The sequence below is a fragment of the Equus quagga genome, chromosome 13, assembly GCF_021613505.1.
Source record: "Equus quagga isolate Etosha38 chromosome 13, UCLA_HA_Equagga_1.0, whole genome shotgun sequence".
Lineage (NCBI taxonomy): Eukaryota > Metazoa > Chordata > Mammalia > Perissodactyla > Equidae > Equus > Equus quagga.
In genome coordinates this window covers 80,976,896-80,987,296 of record NC_060279.1, presented here as the reverse complement: position 1 = coordinate 80,987,296, position 10,401 = coordinate 80,976,896, and positions in this window count along the sequence as shown.

The following is a 10,401-nucleotide window of genomic DNA, read 5'->3' as shown; positions in this document are numbered from 1 at the left end:
GCTGAGATACGAAAGGTGCAAGTGATACCACAGTGTCCTCAAGTCCCTTCTTTCCAAAATGGGGACACCACATGGACTTGGCAGCCACATACTCCTGGTGACTACGCCCAGTGTGAATCACACAGGAAGGATATGTGTGCAGGGATTGGAAGGACAGTAGCTGGTGTGTACACAGGGAGTGCGTCAGGCCCTGCTTTGATAGCTGTTCTGCCCTTTCGTGAGTCTGAAACCTGAGGCTCTTCAGGACCCAAGAAGTGGGCTCATTTGAAATAGGAACCTGAGACCTTTCCACCCAAAATGATTCTTATACCCAGAAGCCAGTGGTTCCGAATTGAAATGTGCGTAAGACTCATCTGAATGGAGATGAATTTTGGGTTCCCAGGACCATCTTCAGAGAGTCCACTTAGTCAGGCTGAGGTAGTACCTAGATAATTTGCATAGTTTGAGGACACTTTCTATTTTTTTTTGGTAACCTTTCGTAAAGAGTAATCTCAAAATTGTATATACATACACAGGCATGCACTGCCTAACAACATTTCAGTCAATAACAGACTGCATATACAATAGTAGTCCCATAAGATTAGAAACATATAGCCTAGGTGTGCAGTAGGCTATACCATCTAGGTTTGTGTAAGTACACTCTGTGATCACACAATGATGAAATCACCTAATAATGCATTTCTCAGAACATGTCTGCCTCGTTAAGTGACATATGACTGTATCTTTTTCCTCTCTGTTAGTTTCACTTAAATTTGTGGCTTACTTTCAAAGACCCTAAACAGATCCAGATCTGTTATGGGCGACCCAGGGGCTGCTTTTAACAGAAAACAAATCCATCCTCCCTTCCTCCTTTTTTATTTTTTATTATTTTTATTTTTATTTGTTGAGGAAGATTAGCCCTAGAGCTAACATCTGCTCCCAATCCTCCTCTTTTTGCTGAGGAATACTGGCCCTGAGCTAACATCCGTGCCCATCTTCCTCTGCTTTATATGTGGGCATCTACCACAGCATGGCTGTGCCAAGCAGTGCCATGTCTGCACCCGGGATCTGAACCGGCGGACCCCAGGCCGCCAAAGCGGAACATATGTGCACGCTTAACCGCTGCACCAGCAGGCCAACCCCTCCCTTCCCCCTTTTTAAAACACAGATATCAAAATAATCCTAAACATATTTTTGTTACAACTAGCAGTGGAACTATTAGGGGCTCACAGGAGTACCCCCACATCCAGAGATTTTCTAGAAGAATTCATGGGACTCAGCGTGTAGTTGTACTCAAGGCTAAGATTTACTGCAGGGATGTAACAAGGATAAACAGTTGGATCGTAAGGGAAAAGACAGGCAAAGTCTGGGAAAACCTATGTGTGCTTCCTATGTGGGCTTCCAATGCTCTCCCTCACCTGAGGGGGTCATACAAAGAACACTGGGAACCAGGCAAGCAGGCACCTTCTGCCTAGCATGTACCACATTCCAGACTCCCAGAAGGAAAGCAGGGCTCAGTGTAAATCACATTGTTTGCACAGTCTAGACACAGTGAGACATCCTTATCACTTAGGGTACAGACAGCATTTTAAGAGCCAAGTTCCCAGATGCCAGCCAAGGGCCAACCTTGCAAACAGGATCTTCTAAAGCCACAGCCTCAGGCCTGCTGTGTTAATCCTTTTTGCACAAGCTTTCATACCTCTTCAAAAATCAGTACAATTAGCAGTATTCACAATACCTGTTCCATCAAACTGTTTAAACTGCAACTCTGGCTACACAAGTGGCTAAAGCACATGGTTCATGTAGCTCCTGCTTGGGATTGGTTTTCTAAAACATCATCGCATCTCAGTCTTGACGTTCATTCCTGTGATTTCATCTTGGAGACTTGAATCCCATTTGCACTACTACAGGTTTAGCTTAAATGCCGCAGTGTCTTGATAAGAGAACAAAAAAATGATGCATTTTTTTCTCCTATAAATACCCTGAATATAATATATGAATTTATGTATTAAACATTCTTAATAATGTCTGGGTCGAGTTTACCAGCTGGAACTTTAATTTACTTTGCAAGCTACTCTGGAACTTTTATTTACTCTATAACCCACTCACTCCCACCCCCCATGCACACAAAAAAATGTCGGCTCACGAGGGTAGGAATTTTGTCTTACCACCAAACAGTTCCTGGTACATAATGCAAGTATTTGTTCAATGAAGAGATGTTGGGGGCTGGCCTGGTGGCGCAGCGGTTAAGTGCTCACGTTCCGCTTCTCGGCAGCCCGGGGTCCGCTGGTTCGGATCCCGGGTGCGGACATGGCACCACTTGGCACACCATGCTGTGGTAGGCGTCCCACATAGAAAGTAGAGGAAGATGGGCACGGATGTTAGCTCAGGGCCAGGCTTCCTCAGCAAAAAGTGGAGGACTGGCAGTAGTTAGCTCAGGGCTAATCTTCCTCAAAAAAAAAAAAGAAAAAAGAAATGTTGGAGAACAGTTTTTTATTTTTATTTTATTTTTTTACTTGAGCACTGGAGGGATGATGGGGGAAGTAGGAGCAGATTTGGGGAGGAATAAGAAGAGTTTGGACAAAATTACGGACCCACTAGTCATATTCAGCAAATTTTCCTTAGAGTGCTATGTGGCCTGAGGCACTTACATCCACCTCTCTGTTGCTCAGTCACCTCCCCTTAGATGAGGAGTATTCTCCAGGCCCATTTCCTACTGCACAGCCTGGGACCAAGCAGTCATCCTATGAAGGGGTTTTCAGGGACACAGAGTGAGTTAGTGGCCAAGTCCAGGCTGGAACTAGGCTCTCCAGAGGGAAAAGAAGCATCGCTCCAAATCATGGAACCGTGCCTGGCTGTGTTCTCAGAAGTGGGAGAGATGTGGAGCATTTGGAGAGAGGCCCTTTAGTTGAAGCTAAGAAGATGCAGATAGCTCGATGGTGGCTTCTATGTCTCCTGCACACGTGGAAACCCTTCCCACATGCTGGGCTCAGAGTGAGTGAGGAGAAGTCACCCTTTGCCTACTACAAACTGAGGCCACACACCCAGCCACCCCAGGTCGAAAACAGCCTGTCTCTTGAACCAGACTCAAGGATTTTGTATGTGGCCACTAAGAAGGAGCCTTTCCCTGCTATGTCGGGGGATTCCAGTCTCTGCAGCCTGCCCTCAGAAATGCTCCACCCCAGCGTGATCACCTCCCCCGGTCGTTCTCCTGGTGTTTGGCCCCATCTGTGCTGAGCTCCCCAGAAAGATGCTCAGAGCAACCCAGCATCTTTTTTCCATGAGACAGGAGAAGGGAGCTGTTCCTAGCTGCCAGGCAGAGGGCCCAAGAGGATCTACCCCAGAGAATCTGGAGCAGAAAGGGCACCCAATAAATGCTGGATGAACGAACATGGAATGATCTATGGTAGGCAAATGGTCTGAAATTACCTGGTAAAAGTAAGCTAAGAAAATCCAAAATCCTTAGAAGAAATGACTCAAACATGGCCTAGTAGTAGATACGTAGATCTAACCTAGGTGATTAAGGAAATACAAACTTAAAAGGCGAGTCTCTGTTCTGTGCCCATTGGCTTTGCAAGGATTCTTTTAAAATTGGAAAGTCCTCTCTCAGGGGCTGGTGAGGGAAATACACTGATGGAGAAGTGTCAAGGGTGAGAGTTTCTGGAAAGGGACTTGTGTGGGTATGAAGAGCTTCACAAAGTTTCAGACCACGTGTTGCAATAACCCTCTCTGTTCTGCACAAGGATGTTTTACAAAATATTTTATAAAATAAATGTTAAAATCTACAAATATTTTAAGTGGCCATGAACCTTTAGATATAGTCCAACTGAAAACTGGTAGAAATATCAGGAAAATGGGTAAATCTACAGTCATTTGGGGAAACTTTTTTTCGTTTTTTCCCTCCCCAAAGCCCCAGTGCATGGTTGTATATTGTAGTTGTTCTAGCTCTTCTCTGTGAGCCGGCACCACAGCACAGCAACTGACAGATGGGTAGTGTGGTTCTGAGACTGGGAAGTGAACCTGGGCCACTGAAGCAGTGAGAGTGCCAAACTTTAACCACTATGCCATCGGGACTGGCTCCATTTGGGGAAACTTTAACATATTTCTCTCAGAAAAATGGCTGATGAAGCAGATAAGTGATTCACCAAGAAGCGATGATTAAGAAGCTTGACATAACTGTCACAATACTTACATTCACCTACTCATAAAACACACACATTTGTGACCAAATAGGTTTTCAAATAGATTAATACATTTCTCCTGCTGGGAACTCAGTGAGCCCTTCCCATGAACTGACAAGGACTTTTGTCACATCTGAAAAGTTTCCTCAGTGATTGCCTTGATCATTAGCTTCTCCCTCTGTTCCCCTTTCTTCATCCGGAGTTCCCATTATTTGCCCGTGAGGTCTTCCGGATATGTCTACCAGGTCTCTTATCTTTTCCATCAAAATCTCATCTATTTATATTTTTGTTCTGGCATGAGCCATTTCTTCTGTGGTTCTCAACAGAGACCCTCCTCTGTCCCAGTTTGTCTACTGAGGTTCTTAACTTGACAGTCATTTCTTTGGCCCCATAAAGTCTCTATGCTCTAGTTGGGTCCCACTTTAAATAGATGAATTGTGACTAATATCTCAATAAAGCTGTTAAAAATAATAAAGAAGGGTTCAATATGCTTGTATGGAAAGATTTCCAGAAAATTATTAAATGAATAAAAAGCAAGACAAAATTCAATGTGTGGTAGCCACCACTTGTATAAAAGGGTGAAAAATATTTATACATATTTACTGATGAACACATAAAATATCTCCAGAAGGACACACAAGGAACTAAAAATAGTTGCCAATGAGGAGGGAAATTGGTGATGGGAGTCAAGGGAGAGAGGGAGATCTCACCAGACACCTGTTGTACCTTATGAATTTCTAACCATAGGAATGTATTACTTGTTCAAAAACACAATTTTTACATTTTTAAAAACAATGATGAGGGCCTGAAATAAGGCCCATGTGGTGGAAATAGAAAGGAAAGAGCAGGAGGGAGAGACTTTTAAGAGGTAAAAACCCACAAGCCAGCTTCACTTTTTTCTTTAGGGTTTGATCTGACTCCTCTTTGTGACTGACAGGTGGCCAGTAAAGTCCACAAAGTGCACAAAATATGTACAGATTTTTTGGTTGGGACTGGTGAATCCAAGAGGAATACGCAGGCTGTTTTCCTCACAGAGGGAGAAGGTTGCTGGTGTTGGCTTGGTGGTTCCAGGACGGCAGGGCCAAGGTCGCTGTGATGAAAGGTCTTTGCAGCTTAAAGGATGCTGGGAACTGTAGTTTGTAGCTGGTGCTTTGCCAGACTCCATAGTCAGGATTCCATTCCTGGGGGAGGTGCCATGTACCTGGCAGTCCCTGGAGCAGAGGAAGGGCTGTCGTGGTGTGCTCTTCCCAAGGTCTCTGGCTGCTTGTTTCATGTAAAAGTCTGATCTCATCTGTTATTTGCAGTTGCTTGTGCAAGGCATGGAGAAGAATGTAGCATGATGCCTGCTATCCAGGAACAGTCAGGAGCTTGCATTCTAGGAAAGAAAGGCGAGGAGACACTTGCTGCCCAGTGTAATAAATAAGTGGGCATGATGGAAGTCCGTGCAGACTACAGTGAATTAACCAACGGTTCAGGAACGGGCTGCACTCCTGGCAGTTCTGGAGGCTGAAGAGTCTGAGATCAAGGTGCTGGCATGGTTGGGTTCTGATGAGAGCCCTCTTCTGGGTTTCAGACTGACGACATTTTGCTGTGTCCTCACATGGGCAAAGAGCCACTTTTCTAATACTAAGTAACAAACATCCCAAACATGGAGGTTTAAAACACTGACTTCTTTAATTTCTCACCATTCTATAAGTTGACTGGGATCAGCTGGGTGGTTCTTCTCACTTGGAGCCTCTCATGCAGTTTCAGTTAGAAGCAGTGGGGGCTGGAAGCATCTGAAGGCTCAGCATCCAAGATGACACACTCACAAACTGGCAGTTGATGCTAGCTGCCAGCTGTGAGCTAAGCTGGGACTGTTGACTGGAGCGTTCACATTAGACCCCTTCACATGGCTTGGGCTCCATTCAGCATGGTGGCTAGGTTCCAAGAAGGAATGTCCCTAGAATGAGCATTCCAGGAGACACAGGCAGAATCTGCAAAGCTTCTTATGATACCGTCTGAGAAGTCACATCATCACTTCTGCCACATTTTATTGGATAATCAGTCAGGATCAGCCCAGAGTCAAGGGGAGGGAAGAGTCACAAAGAATTTTGGGCCATCTTTAATCCACCATGGAGCCTCAGTGACCAGATCAGGAGGAACCTAGAGTAACACTCAACTTATGATATAGATGACTGAGTAGGCTGAGGTGACGTGAAGGAGCAAGCTTGGAGCGCAAGGACAATATGTGTGCTTCTGGACAGGTTACAGTGAGGTACCCAAGGGACATCAAGGTGGAGCTGCCCAGTTTAAAACGTTATCCAGGGTCAGGAAAAGTCATGGTATTTGGCTTTATTTATTTAAGTCTCACAAGAGAGCTGTGAAAGTGTGTTCTTTGAGCATCTAGAGGCTTGCACTTGCTGTGGTCTCTGCCTGGGACACTGTCTCCCTAAATATCTCCATGGCTCCCTCCCTGAAGGATCTCCTTCAGACCTCCACTCACATGCCGCCTCCTCAGAAAGTGGATTTTCAAGCATATAGAGAAATAGTTTGAAGATGCTCTAAAGGGGTTTTCAAAGGAAAGATGCACATGAAAATAGGGTGAGCTCTCGAGACCACAGGAAGGTGTGCAAGAGGTCTCCAACCTGTCCACTGGGCTGACCCACATTTGTGTGACAGCAAGCACTACTGTCCATCTCAGAACATGCTACATTCTCCATTTTCTCCATTTGAGGTAGCTTAGAGGTAGAGTTGGAATTCTCCATGGTTTTCCTATTGGCTTTGAGACAAGGTAGGCTATGCTTACGTCACAAATAGACCCAAGGTGAAATGGCTCCAATAGTAAAAAAGTTGATTTCTCAGCTTAGGACAGAGGTTCCAGAGGAAAAAAGGAAGAGCTGTCCTCCAGGGGCATCCCACAGAGACTCTTTTTTTTTTTTTCCTGCTGGGAAAGATTCACCCTGAGCTAACATCTGTTGCCAGTCTTCCTCTTTTTTTCCCCCTCCCCAAAGCCCCAGTACCTAGTTGTATATTCTAGTTGTAAGTCCTTCTAGTTCTTCTATGTGAGCCGCCACCACAGCATGGCTACTGACAATCTAGTGGTGCGGTTCTGCGCCCAGGGACCAAACTCAGGCTGCTAAAGCGGAGCACGTGGAACTTTAACCATTAGGCCATGAGGGCTGGCTCCCACAGAGACTCAATGCTTTTTGTGCCATAGAACCCTTTGACAATCTGGTGAATCCTGCAGACCCCTTCTCAGAATTATGTGTTTTTTTTGTTGTTTGTTTTTTGAGGAAGATTAGCCCTGAGCTAACTGCTGCCAATCCTCCTCATTTTTGCTGAGGAAGACTGGTCCTGAGCTAACATCCATGCCCACCTTCCTCTACTTTATATGTGGGATGCCTACCACAGCATGGCGTGCCAAGTGGTGCCATGTCCACACCTGGGATCTGAACCAGTGAACCCCTGGCCGCCAGAAGCGGAACGTGAACACTTAACTGCTGAGCCACTGGGCCAGCCTCTCAGAATTATGTTTGTAAGGGCATAACATAAAATGCACAAGATTACAAAGGAAGCAAGTTATACTGAAATACAGTTATCAAAATACTTAAAAACAAACCATTACAATAATATGTGAGCTCCCTTACTAATACATTAAATGACACAATTTAGTAGCGACCCTAATAACTATCATAATTTTGGAGTAGTGATGAGTGACATGATATTTCAAGATATCTGCAATACTGTCCTGTGCTACAAAAATGTGTGAATTCTCTCGGTGACAAAGTCACAGATCCAGCTAATACCCTTGAGGTTTGTGACCAGCATTCAAAATGAAATGGAGGAGAGACATTTCTTATGTTTATCCATAAAAGAGACCTTTCCTTTAGGAAACTTGCACGGATTCCCATACAAGATATCCACTTCTGGGACGAGCCCAGAAGCTGTGCATATCACCCAGGCTGGGCCAATCAGAGTCCCCCATCTCAATAGCCACACCCTCTGGCCCAGGACTGTGCTTGTGACCCAGGCTGAACCAATCATAGTTCTCCGATCCTCTCAAGTCACACTCATTGGCCCAGTGTTAGGCACATGACCCACGCTGATTCCTATGGGGTCCTGATCCCACTGAACCAGGAAAAATCCATTTAAGCAGCAAAGGACTAAGCAGACACACAAAAAGGGACATGCAAACTTTTAGTAATACAATAATGAGCTTGAAGTAGCAGATTCTTACTAAAGATTTATGTTTAAAGAGAAATCACCTTCTCAGATGTCCCTGAGACCTGATCATCCACTGGGTCATCCATCCAAAAAACTAAAATCTCATGACCATATTATCTAATACTGCAAGAAAATGACAAATTAATAATTAGGAGAAATAGCTCAATCTTGGTATTTTAAAATATCCTCTGAAAGCTATTTGATCAAAGAGGAAAATAATAAATAAATAAAATAGAAAATAATCTGAATTTGTTTAGATAAAAGAATTAAAATACTCCATGTCAAAACCATAGGAGTACATACAAAATTATTATCAAAGCTTCCTTTTAAAAAAAGCCTACACAATTCCTCAAAAAACTAAAAATAGAGCTACCATACGATCCAGCCATCCCACTACTGGGTATTTATCCAAAGAGCCTGAAGTCAGCAATCCCAAAAGTCCTGTGCACCCCAATGTTTATTGCAGCACTGTTTACAATAGCCAAGACATGGAAGCAACCTAAGTGCCCATCAACAGACGAATGGATAAAGAAGATGTGGTACATATATACAATGGAATACTACTCAGCTGCAAAACAGAACAAAATCATTCCATTTGCAATAACATGGATGGACCTTGAGAGAATTATGTTAAGTGAAATAAGCCAGCGAGAGAAAGATAATCTGTGTATGACTCCACTCATATGAGGAATTTAAAACTATGGACCAAGAACAGTTTAGTGGATACCAGGGGAAAGGTGGGGTGGGGGGTGGGCACAAAGGGTGAAGTGGTGCACCTACAACATGACTGACAAACATTAATGTACAATTGAAATTTCACAAGATTGTAACCTATCAATAACTCAATAAAAAAAAAAATTAAAAAAAGCCTACACTGCAGACAAGCGTGTCTCGAGCTTTTTAGTCTCAAGATCCCTTGATAGTGTTAAAAATCAATGAGGACCCCAAACAGTTTTTGTTTAAGTAGGTTCTATCTGTGAATATTTGCCATATTAGCAATTAAAACAAAAATTTTAATATTTTATTAATTTAGTTTATAAAAATAAATACATCATATGTTATCGTATGTTATGGGTTGAATTGTATCCCCTGGAAATTTATATATTGATGTCCTAACCCCGTACGTCAAAATATGACCTAATTTTGAGATATGGTTTCTATAGAGGTAATTAAGTTAAAAAGAGGTCACCAAGGTGAGCCCTGCTCTAATATGACTGGTGTCCTTATAAAAAGGGGAAATTTGGAGACAGACACGCACACAAGGAAAAGTCATGTGAAGATGAAAGCAGGGATCTACAAGCCAAGGGACACCAAAACCTATGGTTTTGACATAGAGTATTTTAATTCTTTTATCTAAACAAATTCAGATTATTATTTTCTATTTTACTTATTTTTTTCCTCTTTGACCAAATAGCTTTTGGATGATATTTTAAAATACCCAGCAAACCACCAGAAGCTAAAAAAAGATGGATACATCAGAGTCTCTTCCTCTCACAGCCCTCAGAAGGAACAAATGATGTCAAAATCTTGATCTCAGACTTCTGGCCTCCAGAACTGTGAGACAATAAACTTCTGTTGTTTAAGCCTACCAGTTTGTGGTACTTTGTTCCAGCAGCCCTGACAGATACAACTTTAAAAAAAAAAAAAAAAAACCTACTTTATGGAAAATAGCTACATTTTCCAAAACAAATAAAAATTGGTGATGAGTGGCATTATATTATATTATACTTTTGCAAACCTTTTAAATGTCTGACTTGACCGAGGGCAGCTGGACTTCCATAGCTGCTTGTGCCTTTGAGAACTGCAGAACTCTCAGCACATAAGAACTCAGTCCAAACCCCTGTGCTAAGAGAGGACCAAACGTCTAGCATGACTTCTAGTAGCAAGAGGCTGTGTTCCTAGAAAGACTCCAGCATCCCATTAAAATGCGTTTGAGAAATGCTGCCATGAGAATTTCCTGTTTCCTCTAGCCAACACCTGAGAATAGGCGCCTGACCTCCCTTTCTTAGAGCATTTGCTAAAAAGGGCTTACAAT